The sequence below is a fragment of the Triticum aestivum genome, chromosome 4B (genome assembly GCF_018294505.1).
Source record: "Triticum aestivum cultivar Chinese Spring chromosome 4B, IWGSC CS RefSeq v2.1, whole genome shotgun sequence".
Lineage (NCBI taxonomy): Eukaryota > Viridiplantae > Streptophyta > Magnoliopsida > Poales > Poaceae > Triticum > Triticum aestivum.
The window spans coordinates 631,587,816-631,605,366 of NC_057804.1; positions in this window are offsets into that span (position 1 = coordinate 631,587,816).

Genomic DNA, 17,551 nt, shown 5'->3' on the forward strand with positions numbered 1-17,551 from the left:
ATTACTCTCAATGGCACACGGAAAGATCTACTAGTAAAAAAGTGCATGCTATAAAAGAAATTAATGTTTTGAGTGGAAAGATGGATGAACTTATGAAATTCTTTGCTACTAAGAGTGCTCCTATTGATCCCAATGATATGCCTTTGTCTACTTTGATTTATAATAATAATGAATCTATGGATGTGAATTTTGTTGGTAGGAATAATTTTGGTAACAATACTTATAGAGGAACCTTTAATCCTAGACCGTTCCCTAGTAATTCGTCTAATAATTATGGAAATTCCTACAATAATTCTTATGGTAATATTAATAAGATGCCCTCTGATTTTGAAAATAGTGTGAAATAATTTATGGTTTCTCAAAAGAATTTTAATGCCTTGCTTGAAGAAAAAATGCTTAAAGTTGATGATTTGGCTAGGAATGTTGATAGACTTCGCTTGATGTTGATTCTTTGAAACTTAGATCTACTCCTCCTAAGCATGACATCAATGAGTCTCTCAAAGCTATGAGAATTTCCATTGATGAGTGCAAAGAAAGAACTGCTAGATTGCGTGCCAAGAAAGATTGCTTTGTGAAGGCGTGTTCTTCTAGTTTACATCAAAATGATGAAGATCTAAAAGTTATTGATGTGTCCCCTATTAAATCTTTGTTTTGCAATATGAATCTTAATAATGATGGGACTGGAGATGAGTCAACTTTAGTTAAAAGGCGTCCCAATGATTCGGAGTTTTTAGATCTTGATGCTAAATTTGGTAAAAGTGGCATTGGAGAGGTCAAGACTTTAAATAGCATTGAACCCACTATCTTGGATTTCAAGGAATTTAATTATGATAATTTTTCTTTAGTAGATTGTATTTCCTTGTTGCAATCCATGTTGAATTCTCCTCATGCTTATAGTCAAAATAAAGCCTTTAGCAAACATATTCTTGACGCCTTGATGCAATCTTATGATGAAAAACTTAATTTGGAAGTTTCTATACCTAGAAAACTTAATGATGAGTGGGAACCTACTATAAAGATTAAAATTAAAGATTATGAGTGTTATGCTTTATGTGATTTGGGTCCTAGTGTTTCCACAATTCCGAAAACTTTATGTGATATTCTAGGTTTCCATGATCTTGATGATTGCTCTTTAAATTTGCACCTTGCGGATTCCACCATTCAAAAAGCCTATGGGAAGGATCAATGATGTTCTTATTGTTGCAAATAGGAACTATGTGCCCGTAGATTTTATCATTCTTGACATAGATTGCAATCTTTCATGTCCTATTATTCTTGGTAGACCTTTCCTTAGAACGATTGGTGCGATTATTGATATGAAGGAAGGGAATATTAGATTCCAATTTCCATTAAGAAAAGGCATGGAGCACTTTCCAAGAAAGAAAGTCAAATTACCTTATGAATCTATCATGCGAGCTACTTATGAATCAAGTGCCAAAGATGGCACCACTTAGATCTATCCTCGCTTTTATGCCTAGCTTGGGGCGTTAAACAATAGCACTAGTTGGGAGGCAACCCAATTCTATTTTAGTTTTTTGTTTTTGCTTCTGTTTAGTATTAAATTTTGCATCTACTTTCCGTTTAGATGTGTTTTCTTGTTTTAATTAGTGTTTGTGCCAAGTAAAACCTATAGGATAACCTATGGTAAGAGTTAATTTGATTCTGCTGAAAAACAGAAACTTTGCGCTCGTGAGAAAAAAGTCAATAAATCACAGAGACGTAATTTTGCATTGATTCTTTTTGATGTAGATCAATAGGAAAATTTCCTAGGACTTCCTATTTTGGTAGGATTTTTAAGATTCCAGAAGTATTCGAAAGTTACAGATTGCTACAGACTGTTCTGTTTTTGACAGATTCTGTTTTTCGTGTGTTGTTTGCTTATTTTGATGCATCTATGGCTAGTATGTAGGGGTATGAACCATAGAGAAGTTGGAATACAGTAGGTTTAACACCAATATAAATAAATAATTAGTTCATTACAGTAACTTATTTGGTGGTTTTTCTTTCTTGCACTAACGGAGCTTATGAGATTTCCTGTTGAGTTTTGTGTTGTGAAGTTTTCAAGTTTTGGGTAAAGATTTGATGGACTATGGAATAAAGGGTGGCAAAAGCCTAAGCTTGGGGATACCCATGGCACCCCAAGGAAATATCCAAGGACAACCAAAAGCCTAAGATTGGGGATGCCCCGGAAGGCATCCCCTCTTTCGTCTTCGTCTATCGGTAACTTTACTTGGAGCTATATTTTTATTCGCCACATGATATGTGTTTTGCTTGGAGCATCGTGTATGATATTAGTCTTTGATTTTTAGTTTACCACAGTCATCCTTGCTGTACACACCTATTGGGAGAGAAATACTTGATTGGAATTTATTAGAATACTCTAAGTGCTTCACTTATATCTTTTGAGCTAGATAATTTTTCCTCTAGTGCGTCACTTATATCTTTTAGAGCACGGCGGTGGCTTAATTTTGTAGAAATTGTTAATCTCTCATGCTTCACTTATATTATTTTGAGAGTCTTTTAGAACAGCATGGTATTTGCTATGGTTATAAAATTGGTCCTAGAATGATGGGCATCCAAGTATGGGCATCCAAGTTGGGTATAATAAAAACTATCATAGAAAGTGAATTGGATGCTATGATCAATTGATACTTGATAATTGTTTTGAGATATAGAGGTGGTGATATTAGAGTCATGCTAGTTGGGTCATTGTGAATTTAAAGAATACTTGTGTTGAAGTTTGTGATTCCCATAGCATGCACGTATGGTGAACCGCTTTTTGATGAAGTTGGAGCACAATTTTATTTATTGATTGTCTTCCTTATGAGTGGCGGTCAGGGACAAGCGATGGTATTTTCCTACCAATATCTCCCCCTAGGAGCATGCGCGTATTACTTTGTTTTCAGTGGCTTGTAGATTTTTGCAATAAGTATATGAGTTCTTTATGACTAATGTTGAGTCCATGGATTATACGCACTCTCACCCTTCCACCATTGCTAGCCTCTCTTGTGTCGCGCAACTTTCGCCGGTACCATACACCCACCATATACCTTCCTCAAAACAGCCACCATACCTACCTATTATGGCATTTCCATAGCCATTCCAAGATATATTGCCATGCAACTTTCCATCTTTCCGTTTATTATGACACGCATCATCATTGTCATATTGCTCTTTGCATGATCATGTAGTTGACATTGTATTTGTGGCAAGGCCACCTCATAATTTTTCATACATGTCACTCTTGATTCATTGCATATCCCAGTACACCGCCGGAGGCATCCATATAGAGTCATATCTTGTTCTAAGTATCAAGTTTTAATTTTGAGTTGTAAATAAATAAAAGTGTGATGATCTTCATTATTAGAGCATTGTCGTAGTGAGGAAAGGATGATGGAGACTATGATTCCCCCACAAGTCGGGATGAGACTTCGGACTTCAAATAAAAAGAAAGAGAGAGGCCAAATAAAAAAAGAGAAAGGCCAAACAAATAAAAAAAGAAAAGAAAAAATATGAGAGAAAAAGAGAGAAGGGACAATGCTACTATCCTTTTTACCACACTTGTGCTTCAAAGTAGCACCATGATCTTCATGACAGAGAGTCTCCTATGTTGTCACTTTCATATACTAGTGGGAATTTTTCATTATAGAACTTAACTTGTATATTCCAATGATGGGCTTCCTCAAAATGCCCTAGGTCTTCGTGAGCAAGCAAGTTGGATGCACACCCACTTAGTTTCTTTTGTTGAGCTTTCATACATTTATAGCTCTAGTGCATCTGTTGCATGGCAATCCCTACTCACTCATATTGATATCTATTAATGGGCATCTCCATAGCCCGTTGATATGCCTAGTTGATGTGAGACTATCTTCTCCTTTTTGTCTTCTCCACAACCACCATTCTATTCCACATATAGTGCTATGTCCATGGCTCACGCTCATGTATTGTGTGAAAATTGAAAAAGTTTGAGATTACTAAAGTATGAAACAATTGCTTGGCTTGTTATCGGGGTTGTGCATGATTAAATACTTTGTGAAGATAGAGCAACAACCAGACTATATGATTTTGTAGGGATAACTTTCTTTAGCCATGTTATTTTGAGAAGACATGATTGCTTTATTAGTATGCTTGAAGTATTACTATTTCTTATGTCAATATGAACTTTTATTTTGAATCATTTGGATCTGAACATTCATGCCACAATAAAGAAAATTACATTGTGAAATATGCAAGGTAGCATTCCACAACAAAAATTCTATTTTTGTCATTTACCTACTCGAGGACGAGTAGGAATTAAGCTTGGGGATGCTTGATACGTCTCCAACGTATCTATATTTTTTTATTGTTCCATGCTATTATATTACCCGTTTTGGATGTTTATGGGCTTTACTTTACACTTTTATATCATTTTTTGGACTAACCTACTAACTGGAGGCCTAGCCCGAATTGCTGTTTTTTGTGCCTATTTCAGTGTTTCGAAGAAAAGGAATATCAAATGGAGTCCAAACGGAATGAAACCTTCGGGAGCAATCTTTTTGGAACAAACGTGATCCAGAGGACTTGGAGTGGAAGTCAAGAAACAAGCGAGGCGACCACAAGGGTGCCTGGCGCGCCCCCGAGGGCTAGGCGCGCCCCCCACTCTAACATCCCAAATTTCCAATTTGGAATGTTATACATAGATCATCATTTGCATATCATATTTTATCGCATTTTGGTTTGATCCTAGAAATTCTACGTAACTCAAGGACCCACAGAGAGAGTTCATATATTTCTTTTATAAAAATAAAAGAGAGGGAATAAAATGATTTTCCCAAAAATAAAGAAATATTAAAGGTTTAATATTAAAATCAAATAAGATTTTATTTCAGAGTTTTATCGCTATTTTATTTGAATTAGGAAAAATGCGCGTTTTTCAAAATTGCATTTTAGTCCCAAATAAATGTTCATCTTGTCCGGCTTATTTGTAGAGGATGGGGAAAATTTATTTCGGGAATTTTGGAGTCCGTTTGGTATTTCTTTTTTTTTTCTGCACGTTCGAATTATTAAAAAAAAGGAAACCGACTTTCGGGCCATACCCGAGCGGGACTCCACGGGCCGGCCCTTATAAGCTGCCACCCCCGGTGCCCCCAGCCCACCCAGCCGTCCCGCCCGAAACCCTAACCCTAGCCCAACGCCCCCCGCCCGCCGCCGCCGCCCCGTGTCGCCGCCGGAGCCGCCGTTGCCGCCACCGCCCCCCTCCCCCCGCCGCCCGCCGTCACCCGCCGCCCGCCGGAGCCGCCACCCGCCGCCGTCGTCCGTCGAGGTAGCCGCCGGAGCTCGTCGCCGCCGCCGGCGGTTTTCTTTAGAAAACCGCCTGTTTTTTAAAAACCGCGGTTTTTTTATAGATCGGTTTAGTTTTTTCTGGTTTATTTATTTTGCGGACGTACGTCCATACGTTCGTTTTAACGAACGGTTTTTATCTTTTAGCCGTAGACAGCGAACGTTCGTTCGTTAGCCTGTTCGTCCGTTTTTCTTTTTTTCAGATTTTTCGCGATTATTTTCGGTCGTGATTTGAGATCTGATTTTCGTTCTAGTTTAACTTTTCGCTTGTTTATAGGAATCAGGCGATTCAAGCGCCTAGAGTTTAGTCTCGAAACCCTCTTTCCGTTTAACCAACTCACACAAGTTTTTGTTACTATAAAATTTGACTTAGGTCTAGATTAGTAAAGGAAGCTTGTTTCTTCCGCCGGTTGAGTTTCGTTGCTTCGTTTGATTTGATTCTTTTTGCAAACCGGAGTTCTTAAGTTGAGCTTTCTGGTTATATCTCTTATTTGAGTTTTATCTGTGCATTAGTTGAGTGCTTATTGTATGCTTGTTTGTTTGCGATAGAGTACCCGGAGTGCGCAGCGTGCTACTACGAGTCTCTAGGTTTCACGGATCATCAGCAAGCCAAGTAACACTTTGATCATACCTCTTTACTACCCAGTTTTATTGCATTAGATCAACCCTCACACATTGCATGATTAGGATCTGATTAATATGTCGGCTTTGGGAAGTAGATGAGGTAGTACATATGTCCTGTTTATTATCAAGCATTTGGGAGTTACTTCTATGTTTGCTTATATTGCTATGCTATGCTAGTAGACATGGATTGGGTGAGTCTATCCATGATAGATGTGATTTTGTTAATTAATGGTTCAACTTAAGGTGGCAACTTTAATACACATCTGGGTGGATTGAGGCACCTGGGGAACCCAATGTTGCCTGTATTTTTTGGGGAATCCCGGGGTACCGTGTGATTTTCCTATAGACCGCCACCCAGGCTCAAAGGGATCATGAGATTATTCATTCTAGAAACTTTCGTGTGTAGCCACAAGCTATTATGGGCTCTAGCATAGTTGATTAAGTTGCAAGACCTCTTTCAGTGGTGGGCTAGATGTAGGGGAAAGTAGGTGTAACTGTCTATCCAGAGTAAAGAGTAATTGTTTCTGAAAGACTGTGTCTCGGTCATCCATTTCTCAAACACCCTGTAGTGCAAGAAATCCAACGGAGGAGATCGAGTCTTGTGGGGAAAAGTGCGCAAACCTCTGCAGAGTGTACAAACTAATCATGGTTAGCCGTGTCCCCTGTTATGGACATTTTGATTATCTAGTACCTGGATTATCATGTGAATCTCATCATGTTACTGAATTTAATTTGATTGGGTTAATGATGATGCTTAAATGGGATTGAGTTGGAGGAACCTTCTCAATGTTTAACAACCACCATGATAGTTAAATAAAACTTATTCCTTTGTTGTAGGGAAAAACTGGCTTTATGCAAAACTATAACCATAGAGCTTTCCACCAGCCATATATGCATGTAATTATAGCCATATTCTGTTCATTACTCTCTATGTGTTACATTGCCAGCATATTCCATGTGCTGCCCCATTTTCGGGCTGCAACGTTCATGTTGCAGACTTTTCAGACGACGAGTAAGGTGCCATAGGTCGTGGTCTTATACTCAGTGATGTCGTTGGAGTTGATGGACTCACTTTATCTTCCAAGCCTTCTGTTGTTATTGTTATTAGATGGCCTTAAGCCATATTTATTGTAATAAGTTCTCTTTTGGAGACTTTCGATGTAATGAGTGTGTGATTGCTACTCTGTTATAAATCCTTGAAGTACTGTGCATGTCAGCATTACCGATCTAGGGATGACACTAATGCACAGAGATCAGACTGTTTGAGGTCTGGTCGCTACAAGATGGTATCAGAGCACACGCTGACTTTAGGACAAGACCACTAAGCCAAAACCCTAGATCACTACTCTTCTCATTTCTGACTCCTCTCCCTTTTCTACTCTTTTAGGATGGCGGATGCAAGGAACAAGTTCACGCAATCGGATGAAGATACACCTTTTGGACGCCACTTGAAGGAAGTCACGAAGTACCTAAACATCGGAGTACCAAGCTTCACCGGGACCTACATCGCCACTTTACTAGAAGAGGAGCGTTGGATGATTCAAGTTCAAATTCCAGGAAGGACGTTCATGTCAGTTACTGAGCCCATAGAGTTTTCTTTTCATGCACCAACCTGGAGTCTAGGAAAGAGCATGGCAGCACACATCACCAAGGGACGCATTGGAGAAGTTTACCACAAGGATCTCAAGGATACTATCTACCAAATTTGTGGGCGCCGGGATGAGCAATGGGAGATGATCAGCACTAGGAAGGATAGATCTATTGCAGCTTTTATCCAGGAGCTAAACTAGCACATACGACGTCAGGAAAACTAGATGTGTGCAGGCATGATAGATCTGAAGAAGGCAATGACCAGGATCACGGAGCTGGAAGAAGAACTCAAGTCTACGCATGATGGATATGAGGAGTAGATTGTAACACCTTTGGAGAAGAATGACGACTTGGTAAAGAAGATCGGAGTTTTCATGGGAGACCCCACGCTAGGAGGAGAAGACGATGAATCCAGTTGCCCGGAGAACTACATCATCATCGACGACACCAACTCGGACCCCGACGACAGCGATGATGACTTTGTTGATGAAGCCAGAGCAGATATCATGGAGTCTTCGACCGAGCAATTTTTCTAGTCGACCACCATATCAGTAGTAGTATTCCCCCATGTATATAATGTAGTCCGAGCACTTTTGTAACGATAGTTAGACCGATTATTTGCCTTTGCTTGAATTGATTGATGTGAAATTATTTGTGTTTGTCTCATAAGCATATGGGTAATGTTTTCCCTCTAGACCTCTTCCTATTCTGATTTCTCATCCTTTCTAAAAAATATCACATGCCTCCAAGACGCGACAATGGATTTGCTTTCCCACCGGAGCTCACACAGTTGATCCAGCAGCAGAATGCATTGATGCAGCTTTTAGTCCAAAATCAGAATCAGGGGAACAACAACAACAACAACATACCACCACCACCACCTGTTGATCACTTAAGCCGTTTTCTAAGGCTGAATCCGCCGGTGTTTTCCAGTAGCACCGAGCCGATTGTTGCAGATGATTGGCTCTGCAAGATTGGAAGGGAGTTGACCACTGCAGGATGCACAGATGCGGAGAGAGTGCGCTTTGCCGCACATCAGCTTGATGGACCCGCAACATCATGGTGGGAGAATTTCACAACCACTTACCCCATAGACACAGTCACATGGGATCAGTTTCAGCAGGCATTTCGTACTGCCCATGTTTCAGCATCAGCAATTGCCATGAAGAAGCGTGAGTTTCGCAACTTGCGCCAAGGAGGACGTACAGTTGGCCAGTATGTGGATGATTTTAATAAGTTAGCACATTATGCCCCCGATGACATTGCTACAGATGCAGCTAAGCAGGAGAAGTTTCTGGAAGGACTGAATGATGAGCTGAGCATGCAGTTGATGGTAGCAACCTTCAACAACTACCAGGAGTTGGTAGATATAGCGCTTATGATTGAAGGGAAGCAGCATCAGATAGATAGCCGCAAGAGGAAGTATGGACAAGGGAAGTACAATTCTGGAGCTCAGCAGAAGCCTCGTTTTACCCCGAACTCAGGAGGACCTTTTCAGCATACCCATGGAGGCCACACTCATAATGGAGGGAGTTTGCACAACCATAGTGGCCCCAGGAATGGGAACGGTAATGGAGGAAGAAACAACCAGAACCGTACCAACCCATCAATCCCAGCAAAGAGAGATCTGAGCCACATTACTTGTTTCAAGTGCTAGAAGACTGGACATTATGCCACTGAGTGTCCTGAAGCTAAGATTGGAAATGGCAATGGAAGCTCTGGGAAGAAGCCCAACCCTTTCAACAAGGGACAAGTGAACCACGTTAGCGTGGAGGAGGTTGAAGCACAGCCGGATGCAGTAATAGGTAAGTTTTTGGTTAAGTCTTTTACTGCAATCATTCTTTTTGATACTGGTGCATCGCATTCATACATATCAAGGGGATTTGTGGATAAGTATAAACTGCCCACCAAAGTTCTTAGAAAACCTATGTTAGTAAGCTCACCAGGAGCGGAGTATATGGCCAGTCAAGGATGTTTTCAGATGCCATTGACCATAGGTAGGCATGTTTTCCCCACGGAGTTGACAATTTTAGAGTCGCAAGGATTGGATGTGATTCTGGGTATGGATTGACTATCGATGTATGGAGGAAACATCGATTGCACTAGTAAGTCGATTTTGCTTACCACCCAAGAAGGAAGAAGGACTAAGTATGTATCCCGGCATGAGCCGAGGAGGACCCAAGTAAATTCCTTATCAGGAGTTGTACAGGAGGAAGTACCAGTGGTGAAGGATTTCCCTGACGTATTTCCAGAAAATTTGCCAGGCATGCCACCGGATAGAGACATTGAGTTTTTGATTGAGCTTTTGCCAGGCACTGGGCCAATATCTAAGAGACCGTATAGGATGCCCGCAAAGGATTTGGAGGAGATTAAGAAACAGATTAAGGAGTTACTAGATAAAGGCTATATTCGCCCAAGTTCGTCACCTTGGGGATCACCAGTGCTTCTAGTGGAGAAGAAGGATGGATAGTTGAGGATGGTTGTTGATTACCAAGGATTGAATGAAGTAACAATCAAGAACAAGTACCCACTGCCAATGATCAATGATTTGTTTAACCAATTGCAAGGAGCTAAAGTATTTTCCAAGATTGATCTGCGATTAGGATACCACCAGTTGAAGATTCGGGAGCAGGATATACCTAAAACAGCTTTTACCACAAGGTACGGGCTATATGAGAATACCGTTATGTCATTTGGTCTGACTAACACACCTGCCTATTTCATGAACATGATAAACAAAGTGTTTATGGAGTTTTTGGATAAGTTCGTCGTGGTGTTCATTGATGATATTCTGGTCTACTTGAAGAATGAAGAGGAGCATAAGGAGCATTTGTGTTTGGTACTTGGGAAGCTCAGAGAACATCAGATATACGATAAGTTTAGCAAGTGCGAGTTTTGGTTGAAAGAAGTTGGATTTCTCGGACATGTGATATACGGAGAAGGAATAGCAGTAGACCCCACCAAGGTTGTCATCGTGACAAAGTGGGAAGCACCCACAATAGTTGGAGAGATCCGGAGTTTTCTTGGACTCGCGGGATACTACCAGAGGTTCATTGAGGATTTCTCGAAGATTGCAAACCCATGACGGAATTGTTGAAGAAGGACGTCAAGTTCAATTGGACTGAAGAATGTGAGGCCAGTTTCCAGGAGTTGAAGAAACGTTTGGTTACATCCCCAGTGTTGGTTCTGCCAGATCAGCGCAAGGATTATGAAGTATATTGCGACGCTTCTTGTCGAGGACTTGGAGCAGTGCTTATGCAGGAGGGAAGATTTGTTTCGTATGCCTCATGATAGCTTAAGCCCCATGAGCTGAATTATGCCACTCATGATTTGGAGTTAGTAGTCGTAGTGCATGCCTTGAAGACATGGAGACACTTTCTCATCGGAAACCATTGTGAGGTGTACACGAATCACAAGAGTTTGGTGTACATCTTCACACATAAGGAGTTGAATCTCAGGCAAAGGAGATGGTTGGAGCTCATTAAAGATTATGATATGAGATTGCATTATCACCCCGGAAAGGCTAACGTGGTAGCCGATGCGTTGAGCCGCAAGAGTCATGTCAACACTCTCATGACCGGAGAGTTACCCAAGGAATTAGCAGAGGACCTTCGCGAGCTATGTTTGGAGATAGTTCCGATAGGCTATGTAGCAGCATTGGAGATTCAGTCTACTTTGATGGATAAGATCAGAGAAGCTCAGAAGACAGATAAGGAGATTGCCGACATAAAGGAGAAGTTGAGCAAAGGAAAAGCTAAGGGATTTCGTGAGGATGAGCACGATACCTTATGGTTTGAGGACCGCGTTTATGTGCCTAATAACCCAGAGATCAGGAAGTTGATTCTGCAACAGGCTCATGATTCACCGTATTCGATTCACCCAGGAAATACCAAGATGTATCTGGATTTGAAGGACACCGTCTGGTGGACCGGAATGTAGAGGGATATTGCGGAGTATGTAGCAGTTTGTGATGTATGTCAGAGAGTATAGGCCGAGCATCAGAAGCCAGCAGGATTGCTACAGTCGTTGCCAATACCCGAATGGAAGTGGGATAAGCTAGGAATGGATTTTACCACGGGATTGCCCAGGACTCATTCAGGCTATGACTCAATATGGATTGTAGTCGATCGTTTGACGAAGGTAGCTCATTTCATCCCAGTGAAGACCACTTATACAAGTGCTAAGTTGGCAAAGATATACATGACCAGAATCGTATGTCTGCACGGAGTTCCGAGGACCATTGTATCAGATAGAGGAATCCAGTTTACCTCAAAGTTCTAGAATTAGTTGCACGAAACTTTGGGTACCTGGCTGGAGTTCAGTACAGCCTTTCATCCACAGACAGATGGACAGACCGAGAGAGTCAATCAGATTCTAGAGGACATGTTGAGAGCTTGTGCACTAGATTATGGATCTAGTTGGGAAGATAATTTGCCATATGCAGAGTTCTCTTACAACAACAGTTATCAATCCAGTTTGAAGATGGCTCCTTCCGAAGCCTTGTACGGAAGGAGGTGCAGGACACCGTTGTTGTGGGATGAAGTTGGAGATCGTCAGTTGTTTGGACCGGATTTGATTAAAGAGTCTGAAGAGAAGGTTAAGTTGATTCACGATAGGCTCAAGGTAGCCCAGTCCAGGCAGAAGAGCTATGCAGATTCAAAAGGTAAGGAGACAGTTTACGAAGTCGGGGATAGAGTTTATCTTCGTGTGTCCCCACTTCGAGGAGGTTAAGCCTTTTGGAGTTAAGGGAAAGTTAGCACCATGTTTTGTGGGACCATACAAAGTTTTGGAGCGTATGGGAGAAGTCGCTTACAAGCTAGAGTTGCCTGAAGGATTGTCAGGAGTTCATGATGTGTTCCATGTTTCCCAGTTGAAGAGGTGCCACACTGAGATGGCCGAAATACCTCTGAGAGATACAGTGCCCCTGGAAGCGATTCAGTTGGATAGTGACTTGACCTATGAGGAGAAACCAGTCAAGTTTCTTGAGTTTGCTAGCCGAGTCACACGCAGCAAGGTTATCAAATTTTTCAAAGTTCAGTGGAGCCACCATACCGAGGATGAAGCCACCTGGGAGCGAGAGGAAGACCTACTGAAGGACCATCCTCACCTACTTTCTAGTCAACCCGAATCTTGAGGGCGAGATTCATCTTAAGGGGGGTAGGTTTGTAACATCCCAAATTTCCAATTTGGAATGTTATACATAGATCATCATTTGCATATCATATTTTACTGCATTTTGGCTTCATCATAGAAATTATACGCAACTCAAGGACCCACGGAGAGAGTTGGCGATTTCGTTATTTCGATATTTGAGTTTTCCCAAATTTTGAAAATAGGATCATTTGATTTTAATTATTTTATCTTCGTATATTTCTTTTATAAAAATAAAACAGAGGGAATAAAATGATTTTCCCAAAAATAAAGAAATATTGAAGGTTTAATATTAAAATCAAATAAGATTTTATTTTGGAGTTTTATCGCTATTTTATTTGAATTAGGAAAATTGCGTGTTTTTCAAAATTGCAATTTAGGCCCAAATAAATGTTTATCTTGTCTGGCTTATTTTTAGAGGACAGGGAAAATTTATTTCGGGATTTTTGGAGTCCGTTTAGTATTTCTTTTCTTTCTTTTTCTACACGCCCGAATTATTTTTTAAAAAAATAAAACCGACTTCGGGCCGTACCCGAACGGGACTCCTAGGGCCGGCCCTTATAAGCCGCCACCCCCGGCGCCCCCAGCCCACCCAGCCGACCCGCCCGAAACCCTAACCCTAGCCCGACCCCACGCCGCCGCAGCCGCACGCCGCCGCCGCCGTTGCCCCTCGTCGCCGCCGGAGCCGCCCGTCGCCGCCACCGCCCCGACCGCCACCGTCCCCGCGCCGCCTGCCGTCGCCCCGCCGCCACGCCGGAGCCGCCACCCGCCACCGCCGTCCGTCGAGGTAGACGCCGGAGCTCGTCGCCACTGCCGGCGGTTTTCTTTAGAAAACTGCCCGGTTTTTTTTAAACCGCGGTTGTTTTTTTTATAGAGCGGTTTAGTTTTTTCTGGTTTATTTATTTTGCGGACGTTCCTCCGTACGTTCGTTTTAACGAACGGTTTTCGTCGTTTAGCCACAGACAGCGAACGTTCATTCGTTAGCCTGTTCGTCCGTTTTTCCTTTTCTCGGATTTTTCGCGATTATTTTCGGTCGCGATTTCAGATCCGAATTTCGTTTTAGTTTAACTTTTCGCTCGTTTATCGGAATCAGACGATTCAAGCGCCTAGAGTTTCGTCTCGAAACCCTCTTTCCGTTTAACCAACTCAAACAAGTTTTTGTTACTGTAAAAATTTGACTTAGGTTCAGATTAGTAAACGAAGCTTGTTTCTTTCGCCGGTTGAGTTTCGTTGCTTCGTTTGATTTGATTCTTTTTCCAAACCGGAGTTCTTGAGTTGAAATTTCTGGTTAGATCTCTTATTTTAGTTTTACCCATGCATTAGTTGAGTGCTTATTGTATGCTTGTTTGTTTGCGATAGAGTACTCGGAGTGCGCAGCGTGCTACTATGAGTCTCTAGGTTTCACGGATCATCAGCAAGGCAAGTAACACTTTAATCATACCTCTTTACTACCCAGTTTTATTGCATTAGATCAACCCTCACACATTGCATGATTAGGATCTGATTAATATGTGGGTTTTGGGAAGTAGATGAGGTAGTACCTATGTCCTGTTTATTATCAAACCTTTGGGAGTTACTTCTATGTTTGCTTATATTGCTATGCTATGGTAGTAGACGTGGATTGGGTGAGTGAATCCATGACAGATGTGAGTTTGTTAATTAATGGTTCAACTTAAGGTGGCAACTTTAATACACATCTAGGTGGATTGAGGCACCTGGGGAACCCGGTGTTGCCTGTATTTTTGGGAATCCCGGGGTACCGTGTGATTTTCCTATGGACCGCCACCCAGGCTCAAAGGGATCATGAGATTATTCATTCTAGAAACTTTCGTGTGCAGCCACAAGCTATTATGGGCTCTAGCATAGTTGATTAAGTTGCAAGACCTCTTTCAGTGGTGGGCTAGCAGATGTAGGGGAAAGTAGGTGTAACTGTCCAACCAGAGTAAAGAGTAATTGTTTCTGAAAGACTGTGTCTCGGTCATCCGTTTCTCAAACACCCTGTAGTGCGATAAATCCAACGGAGGAGATCGAGTCTTGTGGGGAAAAGTGCTCAAACCTCTGCAGAGTGTACAAACTAATCATGGTTAGCTGTGTCCCCGGTTATGGACATTTTGAGTATCTAGTACCTGGATTATCATGTGAATATCATCATGTTACTTAATTTAATTTGATTGGGTTAATGATGATGCTTAATTGGGATTGAGTTGGAGGAACCTTCTCAATGTTTAACAACCACCATGATAGTTAAATAAAACTTATTCCTTTGTTGTAGGGAAAACTAGCTTTATGCAAAACTATAACCATAGAGCTTTCCACCAGCCATATATGCATGTAGTGATAGCCATATTCTGTTCATTACTCTCTATGTGTTACATTGCCAGCATATTCCATGTGCTGACCCGTTTTCAGGCTGCAACGTTCATGTTGCAGACTTTTCAGACGACGAGTAAGGTGCCATAGGTCGTGGTCTTATACTCAGTGATGTCGTTGGAGTTGATGGACTCACTTTATCTTCCAAGCCCTCCGCTGTTATCGTTATTAGATGGCCTTAAGCCATATTTGTTGAAATAAGTTCTCTTTTGGAGACTTTCGATGTAATAAGTGTGTGATTGCTACTCTGTTATAAATCCTTGAAGTATTGTGCGTGTCAGCATTACCGATCCAGGGATGACACTGATGCACAGAGATCAGACTGTTTGAGGTCTGGTCGCTACACCCACCCTCGTGGGCCCCTCGAGCATCCACCGACTTACTTCTTCCTCCTATATATACCCATGTACCCCGAAACCATTAGAGAAGACGACCAAAAACTATTTCCACCACCGTAACCTTTTGTATCCGCGAGATCCCATCTTGGAGCCATCGCTGGCGCTCCCCCGGAGGGGGAATCCACAATGGAGGGCCTCTACATCATCCCCAAGGCCTCTTCGATGAGTTGTGAGTAGTTTACCAAAGACCTTGTTGGAAATATGCCCTAGAGGCAATAATGAAAGGATTATTATTATATTTCCTTGTTCAATATAATTGTCTTTTATTCATGCTATAATTGTGTTATCCGGAAATCGTAATACATGTGTGAATACATAGACCACAATATGTCCCTAGTGAGCCTCTAGTGGACTAGCCCGTTGATCAACAAATAGTCATGGTTTCCTGACTATGGACATTGGATGTCATTGATAACGGGACCACATCATTAGGAGAATGATGTGATGGACAAGACCCAATCCTAAGCATAGCACAAGATCGTGTAGTTCGTTTGCTAGAGCTTTTCCAATGTCAAGTATCTTTTCCTTAGACCATGAGATCGTGTAACTCCCGGATACCATAGGAGTGCTTTGGGTGTACCAAACGTCACAACGTAAATGGGTGACTATAAAGGTATACTACGGGTATCTCCAAAAGTGTCTGTTGAGTTGACACGGATCGAAACTGGGATTTGTCACTCCGTATGACGGAGAGGTATCTCTGGGCCCACTCGGTAATGCATCATCATAATGAGCTCAAAGTGACCAAGTGTCTGGTCACGGGATCATGCATTACGGTACGAGTAAAGTGACTTGCCGGTAACGAGATTGAACGAGGTATTGGGATACCGACGATCGAATCTCGGGCAAGTAACATACCGATTGACAAAGGGAATTGTATACGGGGTTGCTTGAATCCTCGACATCGTGGTTCATCCGATGAGATCATCGAGGAGCATGTGGGAGCCAACATGGGTATCTAGATCCCGCTATTGGTTATTGACCGGAGAGCCATCTCGGTCATGTCTACGTGTCTCCCGAACCCGTAGGGTCTACATACTTAAGGTTCGGTGATGCTAGGGTTGTAGAGATATTTGTATGCAGCAAACCAAAAGTTGTTCGGAGTCCCGGATGAGATCCCGGACGTCACGAGGAGTTCCGGAATGGTCCGTAGGTAAAGAATTATTTATGGGAAGTCGAGTTTCGGCCATCGGGAAAGTTTCGGGGGTCACCGGTATTGTACCGGGACCACTGGAAGGGTCCCAGGGGTCCACCGGGTGGGGCCACCCCTCCCGGAGGGCCCCATGGGCTGAAGTGGGAGAGGAACCAGCCCCTGGTGGGCTGGTGCGCCCCCCCCCTTGGGCCCGTGCGCCTAGGGTTGGGAACCCTAGGGGAGGGGGCACCTCCACTTGCCTTGGGGGGCAAGGCACCCCCTTGGCTGCCCCCCCCCCTAGGAGCTCCCATCTCCTAGGGCCGGCGCCCCCCTGGGGACCCTATATATAGAGGGGGGAGGGAGGGCAGTTGCACCCCTTGCACTTGGCGCCTCCCTTCCCCCTTGCTACACGTCTCCCTCCCGCAGACGCTTGGCGAAGCCCTGCCGGGATCCCTGCTGCATCCACCACCACGCCGTCGTGCTGCTGGATCTTCATCAACCTCTCCTTCCCCATTGCTGGATCAAGAAGGAGGAGACGTCATGCTGACCGTACGTGTGTTGAACGTGGAGGTGTCGTCCATTCGGTGCTAGGATCTCCGATGATTTGGATCACGACGAGTACGACTCCCTCAACCCCGTTCTCTTGAACGCTTCCGCTGGATCTACAAGGGTATGTAGATGCACTCCTCTCTCTCGTTGCTAGATGAACTCATAGATTGATCTTGGTGAAACCGTAGGAAATTTTTATTTTCTGCAACGTTCCCCAACAGTGGCATCATGAGCTAGGTCTATGCGTAGTTCTCTTTGCACGAGTAGAACACAAATCTGTTGTGGGCGTTGATGTTGTCAACTTTCTTGCCACTACTAGTCTTATTTTGCTTCAGCGGTATTGTGGGATGAAGCGGCCCGGACCGACCTTACATGTACGCTTACATGAGACAGGTTTCACCGACTGACATGCACTAGT